General features: G+C 47.3%; 1 pseudogene; it reads right to left on the bottom strand.

Annotated features, from left to right (window-relative positions):
* Nucleotides 1–15859: 15859 nt before the first annotated feature.
* Nucleotides 15860–19122, bottom strand: LOC123735951 (mastermind-like protein 3; annotated as a pseudogene).
* Nucleotides 19123–25554: the final 6432 nt, after the last annotated feature.

Genomic DNA, 25554 nt, shown 5'->3' with positions numbered 1-25554 from the left:
AAACCCCCCACACGGCAGGTCTATATAACTGACCTGCAGGGAGCCATGAGAAACCCCCACACGGCAGGTCTATATAACTGACCTGCAGGGAGCCATGAGAAACCCCCACACGGCAGGTCTATATAACTGACCTGCAGGGAGCCATGAGAAACCCCACACAGCAGGTCTATATAACTGACCTGCAGGGAGCCATGAGAAACCCCCACACAGCAGGTCTATATAACTGACCTGCAGGGAGCCATGAGAAACCCCCACACAGCAGGTCTATATAACAGTGAACATTTAGGAGGTACCATACCCCCAAATGCATAAACACACTTCCCCTCCCTTCATCATTGTGGGTAGGACAATAGTGTCCTGTGTAGAGCCTGATACAGAGGCTGCCTCCCATACAGCTGTCCGCCCCACTAGATAGATAGCACCAACAGTAGTGACATACACAGTCCAACACACACACAGATACACACACACACACTAAAAATAATGACGCACAGCCCAAACACACAGAGAGAGAGAGAGAGAGAGAGAGAGAGAGAGAGAGAGAGAGAGAGAGAGAGAGAGAGAGAGAGAGAGAGACGAGAGAGAGAGTGAGAGAACGAGAGAGAGTGAGAGAACGAGAGAGAGAGGACGAGAAAGAGAGAGAGAGAGAGAGAGAGAGAATGAGAGAGAGAGAATGAGAGAGAGAGAGCAGGAACAAACAGGACATTAGTCAGTCAGTCTAGATCAGTATGTTTGTAGACCATTAGATCTGTAGACCATGGTTGTGACCCAGGAAGAACAGAACATCCTCCATCAACACAGACCAGAATAAATCCCTTTTAATCAAATAGAGAGAGAGAGAGGTAGAGAGAGAGGAATTCTCCTGGTGAAGGAGTGTCTCTGGGTCTCACAGCTCTAATGAGAGACTAGAGCCATTCAGATCCTCCACCTCCTCAACAACTACTACCCCATCCACCCTCCCTGACATCCTCCCTCCCTCCCTGACATCCTCCCTCCCTGCCTGACTTCCTCCCTCCCTCCCTGCCTCCCTCCCTCCCTCCATGCCTCCCTGACTTCCTCCCTCCCTGACTTCCTCCCTCCCTCCCTGACTGACTTCCTCCCTCCCGGACTGACTTCCTCCCTCCCTGACTGACTTCCTCCCTCCCTGACTTCCTCCCTCGTTCACGCTACATGTTGGCGGTGCTTTTCATCTGTAGCTACCTGAGCGTTGGACTCGGGCTAAGAACCAACACTAGCTATCTACTACACACAACCATCTACCCAGCCTAGACTAGACTAGTAGCTGTAGAAAAGTCTCTGTGTCCATTATGGTTTATGTACTGCTGTATATACAGTGCATTATGGTCTATGTACTGGCTGTATATACAGTGCATTATGGTCTATGTACTGGCTGTATATACAGTGCATTATGGTCTATGTACTGCTGTAGATACAGTGCATTATGGTCTATGTACTGGCTGTAGATACAGTGCATTATGGTCTATGTACTGGCTGTATATACAGTGCATTATGGTCCATGTACTGGCTGTATTTACAGTGCATTATGGTCCATGTACTGGCTGTATATACAGTGCATTATGGTCTATGTACTGTTGTATATATAGTGCATTATGGTCTATGTACTGGCTGTAGATACAGTGCATTATGGTCTATGTACTGGCTGTATATACAGTGCATTATGGTCTATGTACTGGCTGTATATACAGTGCATTATGGTCTATGTACTGGCAGTAGATACAGTGCATGATGGTCTATGTACTGCTGTATATACAGTGCATTATGGTCTATGTACTGGCAGTAGATACAGTGTATTATGGTCTATGTACTGGCTGTATATACAGTGCATTATGGTATATGTACTGGCTGTAGATACAGTGCATTATGGTCTATGTACTGGCAGTATTTACAGTGAATTATGGTCTATGTACTGGCAGTATATACAGTGCATTATGGTCTATGTACTGGCTGTAGATGCAGTGCATTATGGTCTATGTACTGGCAGTATATACAGTGCATTATGGTATATGTACTGGCTGTAGATACAGTGCATTATGGTCTATGTACTGGCAGTAGATACAGTGCATTATGGTCTATGTACTGGCTGTATATACAGTGCATTATGGTATATGTACTGGCTGTAGATACAGTGCATTATGGTCTATGTACTGGCAGTATTTACAGTGCATTATGGTATATGTACTGGCAGTATATACAGTGCATTATGGTCTATGTACTGGCTGTAGATACAGTGAATTATGGTCTATGTACTGGCAGTATATACAGTGCATTATGGTCTATGTACTGGCTGTAGATGCAGTGCATTATGGTCTATGTACTGGCAGTATATACAGTGCATTATGGTCTATGTACTGGCTGTATATACAGTGCATTATGGTCTATGTACTGGCAGTAGATACAGTGCATTATGGTCTATGTACTGCTGTATATACAGTGCATTATGGTCTATGTACTGGCAGTAGATACAGTGTATTATGGTCTATGTACTGGCTGTATATACAGTGCATTATGGTATATGTACTGGCTGTAGATACAGTGCATTATGGTCTATGTACTGGCAGTATTTACAGTGAATTATGGTCTATGTACTGGCAGTATATACAGTGCATTATGGTCTATGTACTGGCTGTAGATGCAGTGCATTATGGTCTATGTACTGGCAGTATATACAGTGCATTATGGTATATGTACTGGCTGTAGATACAGTGCATTATGGTCTATGTACTGGCAGTAGATACAGTGCATTATGGTCTATGTACTGGCTGTATATACAGTGCGTTATGGTATATGTACTGGCTGTAGATACAGTGCATTATGGTCTATGTACTGGCAGTATTTACAGTGCATTATGGTATATGTACTGGCAGTATATACAGTGCATTATGGTCTATGTACTGGCTGTAGATACAGTGAATTATGGTCTATGTACTGGCAGTATATACAGTGCATTATGGTCTATGTACTGGCTGTAGATGCAGTGCATTATGGTCTATGTACTGGCAGTATATACAGTGCATTATGGTCTATGTACTGGCTGTATATACAGTGCATTATGGTCTATGTACTGGCAGTAGATACAGTGCATTATGGTCTATGTACTGGCTGTATATACAGTGCATTATGGTCTATGTACTGGCTGTATATACAGTGCATTATGGTCTATGTACTGGCTGTAGATACAGTGCATTATGGTCTATGTACTGGCTGTAGATACAGTGCATTATGGTCTATGTACTGGCAGTATTTACAGTGCATTATGGTCTATGTACTGGCTGTATATACAGTGCATAATGGTCTATGTACTGGCAGTATATACAGTGCATTATGGTCTATGTACTGGCTGTAGACACAGTGCATTATGGTCTATGTACTGGCAGTATTTACAGTGCATGATGGTCTATGTACTGGCAGTATTTACAGTGCAGAATGGTCTATGTACTGGCTGTAGACACAGTGCATTATGGTCTATGTACTGGCTGTAGATACAGTGCATAATGGTCTATGTACTGGCAGTAGATACAGTGCATAATGGTCTATGTACTGGCAGTATATACAGTGCATTATGGTCTATGTACTGGCTGTAGACACAGTGCATGATGGTCTATGTACTGGCAGTATTTACAGTGCAGAATGGTCTATGTACTGGCAGTATATACAGTGCAGAATGGTCTATGTACTGGCAGTATATACAGTGCATGATGGTCTATGTACTGGCAGTATATACAGTGCATTATGGTCTATGTACTGGCAGTATATACAGTGCAGAATGGTCTATGTACTGGCAGTATATACAGTGCATTATGGTCTATGTACTGGCAGTATATACAGTGCATGATGGTCTATGTACTGGCAGTATATACAGTGCATTATGGTCTATGTACTGGCAGTATATACAGTGCAGAATGGTCTATGTACTGGCAGTATATACAGTGCAGAATGGTCTATGTACTGGCAGTATTTACAGTGCAGAATGGTCTATGTACTGGCAGTATATACAGTGCAGAATGGTCTATGTACTGGCTGTATATACAGTGCAGAATGGTCTATGTACTGGCAGTATTTACAGTGCAGAATGGTCTATGTACTGGCAGTATATACAGTGCAGAATGGTCTATGTACTGGCAGTATATACAGTGCATTCGGAAAGTATTCAGACCCTTTGACCTTTTCCACATTTTGTTACCTTACAGCTTTATTCTAAAATTGATTAAATTAATGTTTTTCTCAGCACACAACACCCCATAATGACATCACAATACCCCATGACATCACAATACCCCATAATGACATCACAACACCCCATAATGACAAATTGAAAACAGGGTTTTAGAAAGCTTTGCATATGTGTTCAAAATAAAAAACAGAAATACCGTATTTACATAAGTATTCAGACCCTTTGCTATGAGACTCGAAATTGAGCTCAGGTGCATCCTGTTTCCATTGATCATCCTTGAGATGTTTCTACAACTTGATTGGAGTCCATCTGCATTAAATTCAATTGATTGGATGTGATTTGGAAAGGCACACACCTGTCTATATAAGGTCCCACAGTTGAAAGTGCATGTCAGAGCAAAAACCAAGCCATGAGGTCAAAGGAATTGTCCTTGAGCTCTGAGACAGGATTGTGTTGAGGCACAGATCTGGGGAAGGGTATCTAAACATTTCTGCAGAATAGAAGGTCCCCAAGAACACAGTGGCCTCAATCATTCTTAAATGGAAGAAGTTTGGAACCACCAAGACTCTTCCCAGAACTGGCTGCCCGGCCAACTTGAGCAATCGGGGAGAAGGGCCTTGGTCAGGGAGGTGAATAAGAACCCGATGGTCACTCTGACAGAGCTCCAGAGTTCCTCTGTGGAGTTGGGAGAACCTTCCAGATGGACAACCATCTCTGCACCAATTAGGCCTTCATGGTAGAGTGGCCAGATGGAAGCCACTCCTCAGTACATGACACACAACAGCCCGCTTGGAGTTTGCCAAAAGGCACCTAAAGGACTCACAGACCATGAGCAACAAGAATCTCTGGTCTGATGAAACCAAGATTGTATTCTTTGACCTGAATGCCAAACGTCACGTCTGGAGGAAACCTGGCACCATCCCCTACGGTGAAGCATGGTGGTGGCTGCATCATGCTGTGGGGATGTTTTTCAGCGACAGGGACTGGGAGACTAGTCAGGATCGAGGCAAATATGAACAGAGAAAAGTACAGAGATCCTTAATGAAAACCTGCTCCAGAGCGCTCAGCACCTCAGACTGGGGCAAAGGTTAACTTCGGGGACAAGTCTCTAAATGTCCTTGAGCTGCCCAGCCAGAGCCCGGACATAAACCTGATCGAACATCTCTGGAGAGTCCTGAAAATAGCTGTGTAGCATCACTCCCCATCCAACCTGACAGAACCTGAGAGGATCTGCAGAGAAGAATGGGAGAAACTCCCCAAATACAGGTGTGCCAAGCTGGTAGCGTCATACCCAAGAAGACTCAAGGCTGTAATCACTGCCAAAGGTGCTTCAACAAAGTACTGAGTTAAGACTTTGAATACTTATCTAAACATAATTTTTTTAATACATTTGCAACAACAACCAAAAAATTCAACCTGTTTATTATCATTATGGGATATTGTGTGTAGACTGATGAGGGAAAATAACAGTTTGATCCATGTTAGAAATAGGCTGTAACGGAGCAAAATGTGGAACAAGTCAAGGGGTCTGAATACATTCCGAATGCACTGAACCTCACGTCCTTTATAGACTAACTGCCATAACTCCCCCTCTGTCTCCTGTATCCCTGGGATCTCAATTCAAACACCTTTATTGGCATGGGGAACATACGCTCACACTGCCAAAGCAAGTGAAAGAGATAATAAACTCACTAAATAGCCAAAGGAATACAGACATTTCAAATGTCATATTATGTGTTATAATGATTTACAAATAGTTCAAGTACAAAAGGGAAAATAAATAAGCATAAATATGGGTTGTATTTATAATGGTGTTTGTTCTTCACTGGTTGACCTTCTCTTGTGGCAACAGGTCACACATCTTGCTGCTGTGATGGAACACTGTGGTATTTCACCCAGTAGATATGGGAGTTTATCAAAATTGGATTTGTTTTCGAATTCTTTATGGATCTGTGTAATCTGAGGGAAATATGTGTCTCTAATATGGTCATACATTGGGCAGGAGGTTAGGAAGTACAGCTCAGTTTCCACCTCATTTTGGGGGCAGTGTGCACATAGCCTGTCTTCTCTTGAGAGCCAGGTCTGCCTACGGCGGTCTTTCTCAATAGCAAGGCTATGCTCACTGAGTCTGTATCAAAGCTTTCCTTAATTTTGGGTCTCTCTAACCATCCCTCTCTCTATCCCTCCCTCCCTCCATTCCCTCAGTATCAGGTACATGGTAGCAGGATTAGGTTTCTTTAAGAGTGGATTAACCGTGTTCAAGGCGTTGGAGGCAAATTGCTCAGAGAAAAAGAATCTCTCTACAAAAAAGTCAAATTCTAGCCCTAATCCTCAAAGCTCTGCAGCCGTCTCTGTCTCTCCCTCTCCCTCTCTCTCTCTCTCTTCTGTCTCTACTCTCTTTTTTCACTCTCTATATCATTGGTGTGTGTGTGCGCGTCTTTCTCCCTCCCCCTTTCTCCCGGTGTCTTGCCTCTCCTGACTTCCTGTCCGTCCTTGTGTGTAGTTCAGTGTAGATAAGAGGACCTAGAGAGAGTCTAACTGTCAGCCACTACATAAGTATTAATGGTGTCAGTATTGATAGTGGATTGACGCAAACATATTATAAACTTCACTAACACCCTAGTCATATTATCAGACCACCCCAGTCATATTATCAGACCACTATCACCCCAGTCATATTATCAGACCACCCCAGTCATATTATCAGACCACTATCACCCCAGTCATATTATCAGACCACCCCAGTCATATTATCAGACCACTATCACCCCAGTCATATTATCAGACCACCCCAGTCATATTATCAGACCACTATCACCCCAGTCATATTATCAGACCACCCCAGTCATATTATCAGACCACTATCACCCCAGTCATATTATCAGACCACCCCAGTCATATTATCAGACCACTATCACCCCAGTCATATTATCAGACCACCCCAGTCATATTATCAGACCACCCCAGTCATATTATCAGACCACTATCACCCCAGTCATATTATCAGACCACCCCAGTCATATTATCAGACCACCCCAGTCATATTATCAGACCACCCCAGTCATATTATCAGACCACCCCAGTCATATTATCAGACCACTATCACCCCAGTCATATTATCAGACCACCCCAGTCATATTATCAGACCACTATCACCCCAGTCATATTATCAGACCACCCCAGTCATATTATCAGACCACCCCAGTCATATTATCAGACCACCCCAGTCATATTATCAGACCACCCCAGTCATATTATCAGACCACCCCAGTCATATTATCAGACCACCCCAGTCATATTATCAGACCACCCCAGTCATATTATCAGACCACCCCAGTCATATTATCAGACCACCCCAGTCATATGATCAGACCACCCCCAGTCATATGATCAGACCACCCCAGTCATATGATCAGACCACCCCAGTCATATTATCAGACCACCCCAGTCATATTATCAGACCACCCCAGTCATATTATCAGACCACCCCAGTCATATTATCAGACCACCCCAGTCATATTATCAGACCACCCCAGTCATATTATCAGACCACCCCAGTCATATTATCAGACCACCCCAGTCATATTATCAGACCACCCCAGTCATATTATCAGACCACCCCAGTCATATTATCAGAACACCCCAGTCATATTATCAGACCACCCCAGTCATATTATCAGACCACCCCAGTCATATTATCAGACCACCCCAGTCATATTATCAGACTGTTCTTACTTAAGACAGAGCCATGTGTTCCTGCTGTCAGCTATTTGCCTCATAGAATTATAGGAAAAGAGTACAACACACAGTTATCTTGAACAGGAACTGGAGCGCACCAGAACCCCATCTAGTCAGTGGACTCAGAGAGAGTGTCAGAGCAGATGGGGAGAGAAGGGGCACTTTGGGGACAGGGGTGAGGTCACATCTGTGCCTTCCCATATTCGACCAAGACACACACACACCCTCTCCCTCTCTCTCTACCCCCTGCCTCTCTGGTCTTGAAGCTTCCCATTGATTCTGGCTGCTAGGTGCTGTGGGCCATGGTGTCCATGGCAACCTGGAGCAGGCTGAGGCGGCCAAACTTTGAGCTGGCATGAGGTGAGTGGCAGAGGAATGTGTGTGTGTGTGTGTGTGTGTGTGTGTGTGTGTGTGTGTGTGTGTGTGTGTGTGTGTGTGTGTGTGTGTGTGTGTGTGTGTGTGTGTGTGTGTGTGTGTTTGTGTGTAGCCTGGCAGGTGCTGGCTGGGGCGACACCAGTCTATTTAGTATGCAGGGATCTCACTGTGCTGTGGCTCTCCTCTCCCCTCCTTCTCTCCTCTCCTTTCCCCTCTCCTTCTCTCCTCTCCCCCCCTTCTCTCCTCTCCCCTCCTTCTCTCCTCTACCCCCCCCTCTCCACTACCCTCCTGTCTGGCCCAGACACAGAATAAGAATGATTTGCCCCCCCAGACACAAACACTACCGCACGCAGACACACACACACACACACACACACACACACACACACACACACACACACACACACACACACACACACACACACACACACACACACACACACACACACACACACACACACACACACACACACACACACACAACTGTTGCGAAACACCCTTGCACACACTCACAAAAGCAATCTTTGAAGAATGCGTCTTCCAGACAGGAAAATGGAGCTCATTCCCACCACTTATCACCTGATGTCAGTTAATACCGGTAGGTAGCCCAGCGGCTAAGGAGTGGATCAACAATGGTCCACCACCCAAAAGACATCCAGCCAACTTGACACAACTGTGGGAAGCATTGTAGTCAACATGGACCAGCATCCCTGTGGAACGCTATTGATACCTTGTAGAGTCCATGTCCTGACGAATTGAGGCTGTTCTGAGGACAACTCAATATTAGGAAGTTGTTCTTAATGTTTTGTACACTCAGTGTATTTCATCTAGAATATAAGGAGTCCTGTGTGGCTCAGTTGGTAGAGCACGGCACTGACAACACCAGGGTTCTGGGTTCCATTCCCACGGGGGACCAGTAACAATGAAAATGGATGCACTCACTACTGTAAGAGTGACTAAACGGCTAAATGGCTAAATAATTAAATGGCTAAATAATTAAATGGCTAAATGATTAAATGGCTAAATGGCTAAATAATGAAATGGCTAAATGATTAAATGGCTAAATGATTAAATGGCTAAATGACTAAATGGCTAAATTATTAAATGGCTAAATTATTAAATGGCTAAATTATTAAATGGCTAAATTATTAAATGGCTAAATGGCTAAATAATGAAATGGCTAAATGATTAAATGGCTAAATGATTAAATGGCTAAATGACTAAATGGCTAAATTATTAAATGGCTAAATTATTAAATGGCTAAATGACGAAATGGCTAAATGACTAAATAATTAAATGGCTAAATTATTAAATGGCTAAATAATTAAATGGCTAAATATAAAGGGTGTAATATGGAGACAATGTTACTGTACAATACAGCCACCATGTCATCTGTAATAACAGCCTCCCTACTACTATATAATAACAGCCTGTTGTTGAGCGGAGTATCGACCCTCCATTAACACCCCCGAGGTGTGTGGAGATGGTTTGTCTCAGTGTGTTTTCTCTGGCACCGCCGGAGCAAACCAAACACATTTAACGGGGAGTTGCGGGGGGGAGCCCAGCAATCACTTTCCCTCCCACTGCTCCCTGCAGCTGCAGTTGGATTTGTTGGTGTGTGTTGATCTTGTATTGATCAGGTTTAGTGGAGTAGAAACGAATACTAAGCACAGGGGAGCAAGGCTGGTTAAAGAGATGGAGGGAAGAGAGGAGAGGAGGAGTAGGGCTGGTTAAAGAGATGGAGGGAAGAGAGGAGAGGAGGAGTAGGGCTGGTTAAAGAGATGGAGGGAAGAGAGGAGAGGAGGAGTAGGGCTGGTTAAAGAGATGGAGGGAAGAGAGGAGAGGAGGAGTAGGGCTGGTTAAAGAGATGGAGGGAAGAGAGGAGAGGAGGAGTAGGGCTGGTTAAAGAGATGGAGGGAAGAGAGGAGAGGAGGAGTAGGGCTGGTTAAAGAGATGGAGGGAAGAGAGGAGAGGAGGAGTAGGGCTGGTTAAAGAGATGGAGGGAAGAGAGGAGAGGAGGAGTAGGGCTGGTTAAAGAGATGGAGGGAAGAGAGGAGAGGAGGAGTAGGGCTGGTTAAAGAGATGGAGGGAAGAGAGGAGAGGAGGAGTAGGGCTGGTTAAAGAGATGGAGGGAAGAGAGGAGAGGAGGAGTAGGGCTGGTTAAAGAGATGGAGGGAAGAGAGGAGAGGAGGAGTAGGGCTGGTTAAAGAGATGGAGGGAAGAGAGGAGAGGAGGAGTAGGGGCTGGTTAAAGAGATGGAGGGAAGAGAGGAGAGGAGGAGTAGGGGCTGGTTAAAGAGATGGAGGGAAGAGAGGAGAGGAGGAGTAGGGCTGGTTAAAGAGATGGAGGGAAGAGAGGAGAGGAGGAGTAGGGCTGGTTAAAGAGATGGAGGGAAGAGAGGAGAGGAGGAGTAGGGGCTGGTTAAAGAGATGGAGGGAAGAGAGGAGAGGAGGAGTAGGGCTGGTTAAAGAGATGGAGGGAAGAGAGGAGAGGAGGAGTAGGGCTGGTTAAAGAGATGGAGGGAAGAGAGGAGAGGAGGAGTAGGGCTGGTTAAAGAGATGGAGGGAAGAGAGGAGAGGAGGAGTAGGGCTGGTTAAAGAGATGGAGGGAAGAGAGGAGAGGAGGAGTAGGGCTGGTTAAAGAGATGGAGGGAAGAGAGGAGAGGAGGAGTAGGGGCTGGTTAAAGAGATGGAGGGAAGAGAGAACAGGAGGAAAAGAAGAGAGGAGAAGAGAGGAGCAGAGTTAAAACAGGAGGAAGGAGAAGAGTAAAGAAGAGGGGGAAGAGAACGAGGGGTAAAGAAAGGAGCGCTAGAAGAGAGGAGAGGAATGAGGAGAGAGACAGTTAGTCTGGTGTCAGTGTTAGCAGGAAGCCAGTGCAGCAGAGAACATGACGGAACACAGCCTTCTCCTGCCTACCCCCTCCTCCTCCTCTCCCTCCTCCCTCGTTCTCCTCTGAGGCTCTCAACAGGATCTGAGAGCAGCTCAGCTCAAGCCCTGACACGTGTGGGGAGAGAGAGAACGAGAGAGAGAGCACCAAGGAGGAGGGGGAGAGAGGCAAACGGAGATGGAGAGAGAAAGAGAGGGAGAGAGTAAGGAGATAATAAGGAGAGAGAGGGGGAGGGAGAGAGAGAGGGGGAGGGAGAGAGAGAGGGGAAGGGAAAGTAATATCCAGCTCTTGTAGATAACGAGAGTAGGGGGAGGGGAGAGAAGCAGAGCGATGGGGTGATCTCTTTCTCTCAGTCTGCCTTTTTCCCACCTCTCTCTAGTGAAGGTGGCGTGTGTGTGTGTGTGTGTGTGTGTGTGCTAACTCCGGCTCTGGATGAGGGCAGGAGGAGGTGAGCTCGGAGAGGGGGATAACAAAAGAGAGGGATGAAGAGGGAGGAGAGGAGAGACTGATGGGTGAAAGAGACCTCACCACAGAGAGAGAAAGAGAGAGCAAGAGAGAGCAAGAGGGGCAGGAAGGGGGGCTGGTGTGTGCCTGTGGGTGTTTGACCGTGTGTGTGTCTGTTTGTTTGCAGTGTGTGTGTGTGTGTGTGTGTGTGTGTGTGTGTGTGTGTGTGTGTGTGTGTGTGAGGGGGCCGTGTGCCGTGACTCACAGGGCTATTAGCACTAGCAGTGGCAGCAGTACCGCCTGCAGTCACCATGTGGGGTTCAGCCACACACACACACACACACACACACACACCCCTCGCTCCCATTTAATTGGATGACACCAGCTCTCCAGAGATCTCCACACCTGTCAATCTCATTTCCACCAATCATTATTCAGATCACAGCCTAAGAGACCCGCCCACGCACATTTAGCTTGCTTCGCCCAGCCCAGCCCAACCCCCCACACACACACACACACACACACACACACACACACACACCATATCTCTCTCTAACCCCCCACCTAGCCGCTTCCACGGCGACAGCCTGCCAGCCAGGCACCACCGCGACGGTAACCGTGCCGCCGACAGAGCATAAATTAGCGTCATGGTGATATGCAAAGCGAGGAGCCGACGACAATTAAAGCTTGACTAACGAGCTTTTGAAGAGCCAGGCTGAAGTCTCTCTAAACAGCTGCTAACAGGATTAGCTTACACACACACACACAGGGATACACTGCACAAACACACCATACACACGCGGAGAAAGAGGGGTCTAACCCAGCCACCTGTGAGACAACACACACACCAGCATCTACCCAGGGATATACACAGTGGCGCTGTGGGGGATAAACAGTGGTATTATTACCCCTCCTGCAACACACACACACACACACACACACACACACACACACACACACACACACACACACACACACACACACACACACACACACACACACACACACACACACCACAGGGTTTTAACCCAGACACCTGTGAGATGACAGTGCTAATATTACCCCTCCTGCATAAAACACACACACACACACACCATCAAAGACAGCATACACACGGCTTTACCCAGGGGGCCGTGGGAGGAGATAAACACTGCCAACATCAACCCCTCCCGACACACACACACAAACATATTTATTTTCCATTTGAGTCAGTCCGATAAGCCCTGTGCTGTTTGATAGACCGTCTGGATCAGTAGAAATCATTAAAGCCCTGTTTTATTTGAAGGGTCAAGTGGAACAAAATATGTAAAAAGACACAGCAATATGAATAACAGGTAGGTAGTCTTCACACCTTTCTGTTCCCCCTCCCAATCCTCCCTTTCCTTCTGCTTCTTTCTGTCTCCTCTGTCTTTCACATCCTCTCCTTCCCTCGCTCCTACATCTCCTCCTCCTGTCATAAATCTCTCTCCTTTTCCTTCCCTTCTCTTTCTTGCTCTTTGCTTCTTTAGTCCACATCCACTCTTTCTCCCATTCTCCTGTTTTTCTTCATATAAATCTCTCTCAGTCTCTTTCTCTTTCGGTCCCTCTCTCCTTCCTCTCTCTCAGTTTCTCTCCCGCTCTTTCCTCGGGCGGCAGCCGCAAAGCCCCCATTTTAATAAATCGTCTTGTTTATTGGTGCTGAGTGCTGCTGGCATAGGGGGAAGAGAGAGAAGAGAGGGAACGAGGGGGAAGAGGGTGACTGTAGGCATATCATGAACAAGAGAGAAACGAGAGAGAAGGGGTTACAGACTGGGAGAGTGTCTGTAAAGGGAAAGAGAGAGAGGGAGTGTGTCTGTTTAAAGGGAAAGAGAGAGAGGGAGTGTGTCTGTTTAAAGGGAAAGAGAGAGGGAGTGTGTCTGTTTAAAGGGAAAGAGAGAGAGGGAGTGTGTCTGTTTAAAGGGAAAGAGAGAGAGGGAGTGTGTCTGTTTAAAGGGAAAGAGAGAGAGGGAGTGTGTCTGTTTAAAGGGAAAGAGAGAGAGGGAGGTGTGTCTGTTTAAAGGGAAAGAGAGAGAGGGAGTGTGTCTGTTTAAAGGGAAAGAGAGAGAGGGAGTGTGTCTGTTTAAAGGGAAAGAGAGAGAGGGAGTGTGTCTGTTTAAAGGGAAAGAGAGAGAGGGAGTGTGTCTGTTTAAAGGGAAAGAGAGAGAGGGAGTGTGTCTGTTTAAAGGGAAAGAGAGAGAGGAGTGTGTCTGTTTAAAGGGAAAGAGAGAGAGGAGTGTGTCTGTTTAAAGGGAAAGAGAGAGAGGGAGTGTGTCTGTTTAAAGGGAAAGAGAGAGAGGGAGTGTGTCTGTTTAAAGGGAAAGAGAGAGAGGGAGTGTGTCTGTTTAAAGGGAAAGAGAGAGAGGGAGTGTGTCTGTTTAAAGGGAAAGAGAGAGAGGGAGTGTGTCTGTTTAAAGGGAAAGAGAGAGAGGGAGTGTGTCTGTTTAAAGGGAAAGAGAGAGAGGGAGTGTGTCTGTTTAAAGGGAAAGAGAGAGAGGGAGTGTGTCTGTTTAAAGGGAAAGAGAGAGAGAGGGAGTGTGTCTGTTTAAAGGGAAAGAGAGAGAGGGAGTGTGTCTGTTTAAAGGGAAAGAGAGAGAGGGAGTGTGTCTGTTTAAAGGGAAAGAGAGAGAGGGAGTGTGTCTGTTTAAAGGGAAAGAGAGAGAGGGAGTGTGTCTGTTTAAAGGGAAAGAGAGAGAGGGAGAAGCAGAGGGTGTACACACACCTCCATCTCTAATGACAGTAATTCACTGGTCATGAGCTAATGGGTTTATCCCCTCCTCTTAAAGGGCCAGCGCCACGTTTAACTGCCGCTCGCCTCCCCTCCACTCGATAACACACACACACTCCACTCGATAACACACTGAAGCACACACTCCTTCTGAAGCACACACACACACCGTTTAGCTAACACAAACACAAAGACTTCCACTCAGACAGTCACTTTGCATTCAACATAGTATTAGCTAGCATTAGCATTTAGCAAGCTACCCAACCCTTAATCTTAACCACTAGCTACTAACTACACGGTAGCTCAATGGCTAGCTCGATAACTGAGGTTGGTTTAGCGCCTTATCATTATCAAGCTGTGATGGATTGCCACCCTATTGAGTAGCCAGCTGCTACGCTAACCACTAGGCTAGGTTGGCAAAACAAATAGCCCCAGCTAGCCGCTATCCTAGTAGTGAGAGAGGTACTTCAATCTGAGCTCGACTGTGACGGATGGGGATATGAAGTACGGATTCGTTAAGCCTCATGTTAGCGCCCTAAATGACCAACCGATAGACTATCAGGGAGGGAGGAGAGGAAGAGGAGGGAGGAGAGAGGGAGAAGAAGAGAAGGAGGCTGCTGCTTGTGGTGCAAAGGCATCAATACCTTTCACCATTTTCCTGCCAGTACTACTGTAGCTTGTTACTGGGGCAACCGCCCGTCCGGCGCCATTTTGTCTTGCCCCGCCGCCACCGCTGCACCTTGTAGGAGTTTTATAAATCAAGTTTCTAGAATCAGAATGTTTCCAGGACGCTCATTTTTAAAACTGGATTCCTGACTGAAAAATGTAAACTACTGTTTGGTTCTATACGCAGTTATAGTAGACAGAGGAGAGAGAGACAGACAGAGGAGAGAGAGACAGACAGAGGAGAGACAGACAGACAGACAGAGGAGAGACAGACAGACAGACAGAGGACAGAGACAGACAGACAGACAGAGGAGAGAGACAGACAGACAGACAGACAGAGGAGAGAGACAGACAGACAGACAGAGGAGAGAGACAGACAGACAGAGGAGAGACAGCAGAGGAGAGACAGACAGAGAGAGAGACAGACAGAGGAGAGACAGACAGAGGAGAGACAGACAGAGGAGAGACAGACAGAGGAGAGACAGACAGAGAGATCAGTTTTCATCAGAACACTAGCTCTCCTCTCTCAAGGACAAACAATAAGCAGAAAGAAGTGTTTAGGCCTTGTGCTGAGAGCATCACCGTCTGTGATGCCTGTCTGAACATTGCAAATGGAACTTCCATTTCTAAATCCACACTGTAGAATGCACCATTACAGAAACAAACACAACCAAAATGGACACTAGTTTCACCAATATAGCATTGTACAAAGCACAACCAGAAGACAAGACGGCTCGCGTTCTGCACGACACAGTAATCACCACTTATTCACACTGTAAAAAGTTGTCCCGAAAAACAACCAGAGCCATAATGGTGCTCCAACTCAATACTGTAAAAAGATCTACACAAAGCCATTCTCCAGAATCACCAATCCCACACAGTAAAAAGCACCACACAAACTAAACCAGAGCCAAAATGGTTTTCTGCTCCAGTTTCACCAATTCCACATTACAAAGCCTGCAACAGATCCAAAATGGCATCCGTCCTACCTGTCCGTGGGGCTGCATGGCGCTGTAGGGCATGCTCTGGTTCAGCACCTTCTGCTTCATCAGCAGCATCCTCTTCTGCTCCTCGCTGAGGTGAGCCGTCTGGCCCGGGATTGGTCCCTGGGTCTGACCCGGCCCGCCCCTGTACCCCTCCCTGCTGCATGTATGGGGGCATCATGGGGTTCTTGACCTGTGACCCCATGGGCGGGGTCATCCTCTGCCCCATGTGATCGACCCCCATGGTGCTGAAGTGACTCAGCGGCTTGGTGTTGTTGTAGGACAACATGGCTGCCGTGTGCTGCTGTTGTAGTTGCTGTTGTTGTTTTTAGAGAGGGTGTTCTGTTGGGCGCCCATGTTGTTTGTCTGTTGTTGTTGACTTATCATGCCCATGTGGTTGTGGGGGTTCTGAGGGAGGTAGTTGTTCATGGGAGCTTTGGGGCCGTTGCTTGAGGTCATCCCAGCCACCAGGGGGCCCTGTGGGCCAGGGGTTGAAGGCTTGAGGTGGGTACATCATTGGGCTGTTGGGCTTGTCCTGTTGGTTGAAAGGACCAGAGGCGTAGGGGCTGGTTGGAGCGCCGGCAGGGGACCAGTTAGCCTGCTGCTGCTGCTGCTGCTGTTGTTTCTGCTGCTGCATTAGCTTAGCGCTGCTGTGCCGCCATCGCTTTGAGTTGCTCAGCAGGCGACAGGTCAGAGGTCACCGGGCCAGGCCCGGTGGGGACTCCAGGGCCATTAGATCCTGTACCTGCCTGGCCCACACCTTGGCCTGTGTTCATCATAAATCCGTTCCCTGGTCTGGGTCCGGACTGCGTCTGGGCCTGGGTGGGTGTCTGTGGCGACCGGGCCACACAGTTGGGGAGAGGGGAGCCTGAGGCCATGGCGACCTGTGGGGACTGCTGCAAAGGCTGCTGGGGCGGTGTTCCGTTGGCGGCGGTGGCAAACTGAGGGCCCGAAGATGACGGCCGGACCTGGGGAGAGGAATCATTACATTACAGAAAACAGCTACATTTCATATCCCAGAATAACATGGACAACGTACTGTAATAACAAGCAGTAGAGGCACAATCACATTTCAATCACATCATATTCAAACAAGACCACAACCACTGTCTTTCTATCACATCTATTCTGACGGAACTTATGGGTCCTTCAGGCAAATTTGTTCAGCATGAGGAAAGACACCTACATACAAAGTTTCAAGTCTCACGTTCAAATGAGCGGCGAATATGATGATTTAAGTGAGACTGCTTATAACAGCGCCACCTATGGGCCACTCGGTGACATTATTTCAGACCAAGTTATTTTTAAGAATGTAAATATAACAATTGGTATCATTTGACAGCCAGTATTTAAGTAATAGCAACGTTAAGAGAATGGAACAATCACATGCTTTACTATTGAACTATTGAAAACCATCTACAACCAAAAACAGCATAACAACATGTGAAGTTATATGGGGTAGAGTCTCACATTAGGAAAAAAGAAGCAATAAAACTTCTTTAGACTAGTTGAGTTTCTGAAGCATCAACATTTGTGGGTTCGATTACAAGGTCAAAATGACCAGAAAAAATAACTTTCTTCTTAAACTCGTCAGTCTATTCTTGTTCTGAGGAATGAAGGCTATTCCATGTGAGAAATTGCCAAGAAACTGAAAATCTCGTACAACGCTGTGTACTACTCCCTTCACAGAACAGCACAAACTGTCTCTAACCAGAATAGGAAGAGATGTGGGAGGCCCCGGTGCACAACTGAGCAAGAGGACAAGTACATTAGAGTGTCTAGTTTGAGAAACAGACGCCTCACAAGTCCTCAACTGGCAGCTTCCTTAAATAGTACCTGCAAAACACCAGTCTCAATGTCAACAGTGAAGAGGCGACTCCGGGATGCTGGTCTTCTAGGCAGAGTTCCAGTGTTATTTTGCCCAACTTAATATTTTATATTTTACTGGCCTGTCTGAGATATGGCTTTTTCTTGAAACTCTGCCTAGAAGGCCAGTATCCCGGAGTAGCCTCTTCACTGTTGACGGTTAGACTGGTGCTTGAGGGTACTACTTAATGAAGCTGAAGAGAGAGAGGATGAGAGAGTGGAGGAGAGAGAGGAGGAGAGAGAGAACAGGAGGAGTAGGGCTGGTTAAAGAGATGGAGGGAAGAGAGGAGAGGAGCTGCTACAGAGAGCAAGAGAGCGAGAGCGCAGAGAGAGAGCGAGAGAGAGCGAGAGAGACAGACAGACAGACAGACAGACAGACAGACAGACAGACAGACAGACAGACAGACAGACAGACAGACAGACAGACAGACAGACAGACAGACAGACAGACAGACAGACAGGACAGACAGAGCGAGAGAGAGCAACACTAAAAAACAATAGGTTTGCTATTAACCCTTAATAAACCAAATCAAAAGGTACCTGTGGGGAACCCATGGGGACTTGTGACGCCCCTGCGCTTGGTTCGTCGGTTGATGAGCCACTGTGCCCATAGGAGGCGGGTCCTGCGGTACCGGGGTCTGATTGGCCGGCCTGGTAAACTCTGCCTCCTTCTTCTCCTCAAAGTCTTCATTGAAGAGGTCCTGCATGTCGTCCTCCGGCACCGTATTGGCCAGCTCATCTATCAGCTCCTGCCACTCCTGGTCATTCAGGTTGATGTCCGAAAACAGCTTGTTCTGATTGGACAAGGACGTATCCGACGACTCAATCCCTCCCCGTCGTCGAGCGGCTCCTGTTTGAGGTCTTTGAGGAGTCCGAAGCCGTCCTCGAGGTCTAAGGAACCGTTGAGCTTGATGTTGGGGAGATCGCCGTTGAGCTTGACATCACCCGGGCGACCTGAGCCCAAGCCGCTGCCAGCGTGGTTGCCATGGCTACCATTGCTGCCGGGACCGGAGTTACAGTTGTTGACATTGACGTTGTTGTTGTTTACGCTAGGGTTGTTGGCGTTCCCAGCGACTCCTAGTAAAGGTTTGATGTCCATCTGGTGGAGCGGGGAAATGGGGGGGGACGTTGTTGGGGAGGCCCGTGAGAGAGTCCAGTCCGCCCAATCCTGATCCGTCTTTTCGTAATCTTTTGGTGGTCGGGGAATAGCTCCCGTCGCAGATCCCATTCTGGTCACCATTGAGGGGCGAGCGTGCGCTGTCCAGTTTCCTCTTCACTGTCTCCTGGAGCTGTGGGACAGGGAAACAGGTAAGTGTCAGAGGCCATTTTGGATCTGATGATCAGAAGATATGTTAGCATTAAGGGCCTTTTAGCATGTGAAAACAGAGACAGAGAGGCCATTTTAGATCTGATGATCAGAAGATATGTTAGCATGTGAAAACAGAGACAGAGAGGCCATTTTAGATCTGATGATCAGAAGACATGTTAGCATGTGAAAACAGAGACAGAGAGGCCATTTTGGATCTGATGATCAGAAGATATGTTAGCAGGGGAAAACTTCCTGGGACAACACCTGTACCTGTATATTTCCCAAGTCAGAGCCTATTTAACTTCTCTAGGGTAGGGGGCAGTATTTTGACGTCCGGATGAAAGGCGTGCCCAAATTAAACTGCCTGCTACTCAGACTCAGAAGGTAGGATATGCAGTTTCTAAAACTGTTTGAATGATGTCTGTGAGTATAACAGAACTCATATGGCAGGCAAAACCCTGAGAAAAATCCAACCAGGAAGTGGGAAATCTGAGGCTTGTAGTTTTTTCAAGTGATTGCCTAACTAACACACAGTGACTTAAGGTTCCTTTTGCACTTCCTAAGGCTTCCACTAGATGTCAACAGTCTTTAGAAAGTTGTTTGAGGCTTCTATGGTGAACAGAGAGCGAACAAAGGAAGTTGGAAGTTGTTGACTCAGGAAAAGACATGAGTTCATTGGCGCGCATTCACATGAGAGATAGCTGTGTTCCATTACATTTTTCAAGACAATGGAATCGTCCGGTTGGAATATTATTGAAGTTATGTTAAAAAGGCCCTAAATATTGATTCTATACATCGTTTGACATGTTTCTACGAAAATAAATATAACTTTTTTTGACTTTTCGTCTTGAAATTTTCAGCGCGCTTCCTACATTTGGAGTAGCTTACTGAACGCGCAAACAACAAGGAGGTATTTGAACAAAACAACATTTATTGTGGACCTGGGATTCCTAGGAGTGCCTTCTGATGAAGATCATCAAAGGTAAGTGAATATTTCTAATGCTATTTATGATTTTAGATGACTCCAAAATGGCAGGTATCTGTATTGCTTGATGTCTTTTTCTGAGAACCGTACTCAGATTATTGCAAAGTGTGCTTTCCCCGTGAAGCTTTTTTGAAATCTGTCACAGCGTTAGCATAAAGGAGATGTTCATCTAGAATTCTTTGAATAACAGTTTAATATTTTATCAACGTTTATGACGAGTATTTCAATAAATTGATGTGCTCATTCACCGGACGTTTTTGAAGGAAAAACATTTCTGAACATTACGGGCCAATGTAAAATGGTTTTTTTGTTGATATAAATATGAACTTTATCGAGCAAAACATACATGTATTGTGTAACATGAAGTCCTATGAGTGCCATCTGATGAAGATCATCAAAGGTTATTGCTTAATTTTAGCTGTATTTCTGGTTTTTGTGACGCCTGTCCTTGCTTGGAAAATGGCTGTGTGGCTTTTCTTGTTTAGGTGGTGACCTAACATAATCTAATGTTTTGCTTTCGCCGTAAAGCCTTTTTGAAATCGGACAACGTGGTTGGGTTAACGAGAGTCTTATCTATAAAATGGTGTATAATACTTGTATGTGTGAGAAATTTGAATTATGAGATTTTGTTGTTTTGAATTTGGCGCCCTGCTATTTCACTGGCTGTTGAATAGTGTGTCCCGCAGGTGGGACGGTAACATCCCATATACCCCAGAGAGGTTAACACATTTCAATGGCACTCACACACTTTACATTACATTCAAATTAACTTCAAATCACACGTTAGCTCTGAAATGTCTCTTATCGGCGAATGAGGTTATGGTTAAGTCCAGATAAATAAAGGAAAACATATTTCTTCATAACTGTTTGCTGAGTTAGACATTGAGAGAAAAGGCGAGAGAGAGAGACAGAGAGAGACAGAGACAGAGAGAGACAGAGACAGAGAGAGCGCGAGACCGAGAGCGAGAGACAGAGCGAGAGACAGAGAAAGAGAGAGCGAGAGACAGAGAGAGCGAGAGACAGAGAGAGCGAGAGACAGAGAGAGCGAGAGACAGAGAGAGCGAGAGACAGAGCAGAGCGAGAACAGAGCGAGAGAGAGGGTGCAACGCTAAACCTCTATTAGCAATCACAGCAGGCTCATTTAGGGCCGTTTTCTGAGAAAAGGGGAGAGATCAGAGGAGTGTGCTTTAGTGTTTCCCCTTTCATTATCATAATCAACTGGCAGGCAGAGAGAGAGAGAGAGAGAGAGAGAGAGAGAGAGAGAGAGAGAGAGAGAGAGAGAGAGAGAGAGAGAGAGAGAGAGAGAGAGAGAGAGAGAGAGAGAGAGAGAGAGAGAGAGAGAGAGAGAGAGAGAGACGTGTATGATATACAGTAAGCCAGTATGGTTAGAACAGTGGTCATTGGTGAGATGATGGGTATCATGGTAACCCAGAGATGGCACTAGAAGGTCTCCTATCTATAATACAGGTGTATTGTCAGTGCCTAGTTAGGATGTCATGACCTGTAAACATGTCTTACTACTGAGGAAAGTCTCATATCTAGCAGTGGCTAAAATGGAGTGGACAAGGGTACGGGTCAGGAGGAACTGTTACGGTATAAAATACATTAGATAGAAGAGTCAAAGTAGTACGCTGAAAAACACAGCCCCTCCACACAGAGAGATGTGGTGGGACAACAACATCTCTACACAGAGAGATGTGGTGGGACAACAACATCTCTACACAGAGAGATGTGGTGGGACAACAACATCTCTACACAGAGAGATGTGGTGGGACAACACCATCTCTACACAGAGAGAGAAGGGGTGCTCACGCGGCGTCGCTCCTCTCTACACAGAGAGAGAAGGGGTGCTCCGCGGCGTCGCTCCTCTCTACACAGAGAGAGAAGGGGTGCTCCGCAGGCGTCGCTCCTCTCTACACAGAGAGAGAAGGGGTGCTCGCGGCGTCGCTCCTCTCTACACAGAGAGAGAAGGGGGTGCTCCGCGGCGTCGCTCCTCTCTACACAGAGAGAGAAGGGGGTGCTCCACGGCGTCGCTCCTCTCTACACAGAGAGAGAAGGGGTGCTCCATGGCGTCGCTCCTCTCTACACAGAGAGAGAAGGGGTGCTCCGCAGGGCGTCGCTCCTCTCTAGACAGAGAGAGAAGGGGTGCTCCGCGGCGTCGCTCCTCTCTAGACAGAGAGAGAAGGGGTGCTCCGCGGCGTCGCTCCTCTCTAGACAGAGAGAGAAGGGGTGCTCTGCGGCGTCGCTCCTCTCTAGACAGAGGGAGAAGGGGTGCTCTGCGGCGTCGCTCCTCTCTAGACAGAGGGGAGAATGGAGTGCTCTGCGGCGTCGCTCCTCTCTAGACAGAGGGAGAATGGGGTGCTCTGCGGCGTCGCTCCTCTCTAGACAGAGGGAGAAGGGGGTGCTCTGCGGCGTCGCTCCTCTCTAGACAGAGGGAGAAAGGGGTGCTCTGCGGCGTCGCTCCTCTCTAGACAGAGGGAGAAGGGGGTGCTCTGCGGCGTCGCTCCTCTCTAGACAGAGGGAGAAGGGGGTGCTCTGCGGCGTCGCTCCTCTCTAGACAGAGGGAGAAGGGGGTGCTCTGCGGCGTCGCTCCTCTCTAGACAGAGGGAGAATGGGGGTGCTCTGCGGCGTCGCTCCTCTCTAGACAGAGGGAGAAGGGGGGTGCTCTGCGGCGTCGCTCCTCTCTAGACAGAGGGAGAATGGGGGTGCTCTGCGGCGTCGCTCCTCTCTAGACAGAGGGAGAAGGGGGTGCTCTGCGGCGTCGCTCCTCTCTAGACAGAGGGAGAAGGGGGTGCTCTGCGGCGTCGCTCCTCTCTAGACAGAGGGAGAAGGGGGTGCTCTGCGGCGTCGCTCCTCTCTAGACAGAGGGAGAAGGGGGTGCTCTGCGGCGTCGCTCCTCTCTAGACAGAGGGAGAGGTTTCTTCCAGGGCGAACGACAGCGTGTTAACGAACGCATGTTAGCACTTAATCATTATCTGAGAGGAGAGAGGGGGAGGTGGTGTATAGACGGAGGGAGAGAGAAACGAGGGGAAGAGGACATACACAAGAGAATAGGATGAGAGGGGGGAGAGAGAGTGGAGGATATGAAAAGAGAGAAGGAGAAAGAGAGCTATGAAAGAGAGGAGAGGGAGAGAGGTTATGAAGAGAGAGAGGAGGAGAGAGTGGAGGATATGAAAAGAGAGAAGGAGAAAGAGAGGAGAGGGAGAGAGGTATAAGAGAGAGAGAGGGAGAGAGAATATGAAGAGCGAGAGAAGGAGAGAGTGGAGGAGAGAGGATATGAAGAGAGAGAGGAGGAGAGAGGATATGAAGAGAGAGGAGGAGAGAGGATATGAAGAGAGAGGAGGAGAGAGGATATGAAGAGAGAGAGGAGGAGAGAGAGGAGGAGAGAGGATATGAAGAGAGAGAGGAGGAGAGAGGTTATGAAGAGAGAGAGGAGGAGAGAGAGGAGGAGAGAGGATATGAAGAGAGAGAGGAGAGAAAGGAGGAGAGAGGATATGAAGAGAGAGGAGAGAGTGGAGACGAGAGGATATGAAGAGAGAGAGGAGGAGAGAGTGGAGGCGAGAGGATATGAAGAGAGAGAGAGGAGAGAAAGGAGGAGAGAGGATATGAAGAGAGAGAGGAGAGAAAGGAGGAGAGAGGATATGAAGAGAGAGAGAAGGAGAGAGTGGAGGAGAGAGGATATGAAGAGAGAGAGAAGGAGAGAGGATATGAAGAGAGAGAGGAGGAGAGAGGATATGAAGAGAGAGAGGAGGAGAGAGTGGAGGAGAGAGAGGAGAGAGTGGAGGCGAGAGGATATGAAGAGAGAGAGGAGGAGAGAGTGGAGGAGAGAGAAGAGAGAGGATATGAAGAGAGAGAGAGAAAGGAGGAGAGAGGATATGAAGAGAGAGAAGGAGGAGAGAGGATATGAAGAGAGAGAGGAGGAGAGAGGATATGAAGAGAGAGAGAGGAGGAGAGAGGATATGAAGAGAGAGAGGAGGAGAGAGGATATGAAGAGAGAGAGGAGAGAAAGGAGGAGAGAGGATATGAAGAGAGAGGAGAGAAAGGAGGAGAGAGGATATGAAGAGAGAGAGAGGAGATGGAGGAGAGGATATGAAGAGAGAGAGAAGGAGAGAGTGGATATGAAGAGAGAGAGGAGGAGAGAGGAGGAGAGAGGATTGAAGAGAGAGAGAGGGAGGAGAGAGGATATGAAGAGAGAGGAGAGAAAGGAGGAGAGAGGATATGAAGAGAGAGAGAAGGAGAGAGTGGAGGAGAGAGGATATGAAGAGAGAGAGAAGGAGAGAGTGGAGGAGAGAGGATATGAAGAGAGAGAGGAGGAGAGAGAGGAGAGAGTGGAGGAGAAAGGATATGAAGAGAGAGGAGGAGAGAGCGGAGGAGAGAGGATATGAAGAGAGAGAGGAGGAGAGAGGATATGAAGAGAGAGAGGAGGAGAGAGGAGGAGAGAGAGGAGAGAGTGGAGGAGAGAGGATATGAAGAGAGAGAGGAGGAGAGAGTGGAGGAGAGAGAGGAGAGAGTGGAGGAGAGGGATATGAAGAGAGAGAGGAGGAGAGAGTGGAGGAGAGAGAGGAGGAGAGAGGATGAAGAGAGAGGGAGAAGGAGGAGAGAGGATATGAAGAGAGAGAGAAGGAGAGAGTGGAGGAGAGAGGATATGAAGAGAGAGAGAGAGGAGAGAGAGGAGGAGAGAGGATATGAAGAGAGAGAGAAGGAGAGAGTGGAGGAGAGAGGATATGAAGAGAGAGAAGAGGAGAGAGTGGAGGAGAGAGGATATGAAGAGAGAGAAGAGGAGAGAGTGGAGGAGAGAGGATATGAAGAGAGAGGAGGAGAGAGTGGAGGAGAGAGGATATGAAGAGAGAGAGGGAGAGTGGAGGAGAGAGGATATGAAGAGAGAGGAGGAGAGAGTGGAGGAGAGAGGATATGAAGAGAGAGAAGAGGAGAGAGAGGAGGAGAGAGGATATGAAGAGAGAGGGGAGAGAGGAGAAGAGAGAGAGGAGGAGAGAGGATATGAAGAGAGAGAGGAGGAGAGAGGATATGAAGAGAGAGAGGAGGAGAGAGGATATGAAGAGAGAGAGGAGGATAGAGGATATGAAGAGAGAGAGGAGGAGAGAGGATATGAAGAGAGAGAGAGGGAGGAGAGGATATGAAGAGAGAGAGGAGAGAAGAGGAGAGTGGAGGAGAAAGGATATGAAGAGAGAGGAGAGAGAGGAGGAGAGAGGATATGAAGAGAGAGAGGAGGAGAGAGAGAGAGGAGAAAGGAGAGAGAGAGAGAGTGAGGAGAGAGGATATGAAGAGAGAGAGGAGGAGAGAGTGGAGGAGAGAGAGGAGGAGAGAGGATATGAAGAGAGAGGAGAGAGGAGAGAGGATATGAGAGA

The sequence above is a fragment of the Salmo salar genome, unplaced genomic scaffold (assembly GCF_905237065.1).
Source record: "Salmo salar unplaced genomic scaffold, Ssal_v3.1, whole genome shotgun sequence".
Taxonomy (NCBI): Eukaryota; Metazoa; Chordata; class Actinopteri; order Salmoniformes; family Salmonidae; genus Salmo; species Salmo salar.
The sequence above is the reverse complement of the archived record's forward strand: the minus strand, read 5'-3'. Positions and strand labels throughout refer to the sequence as shown.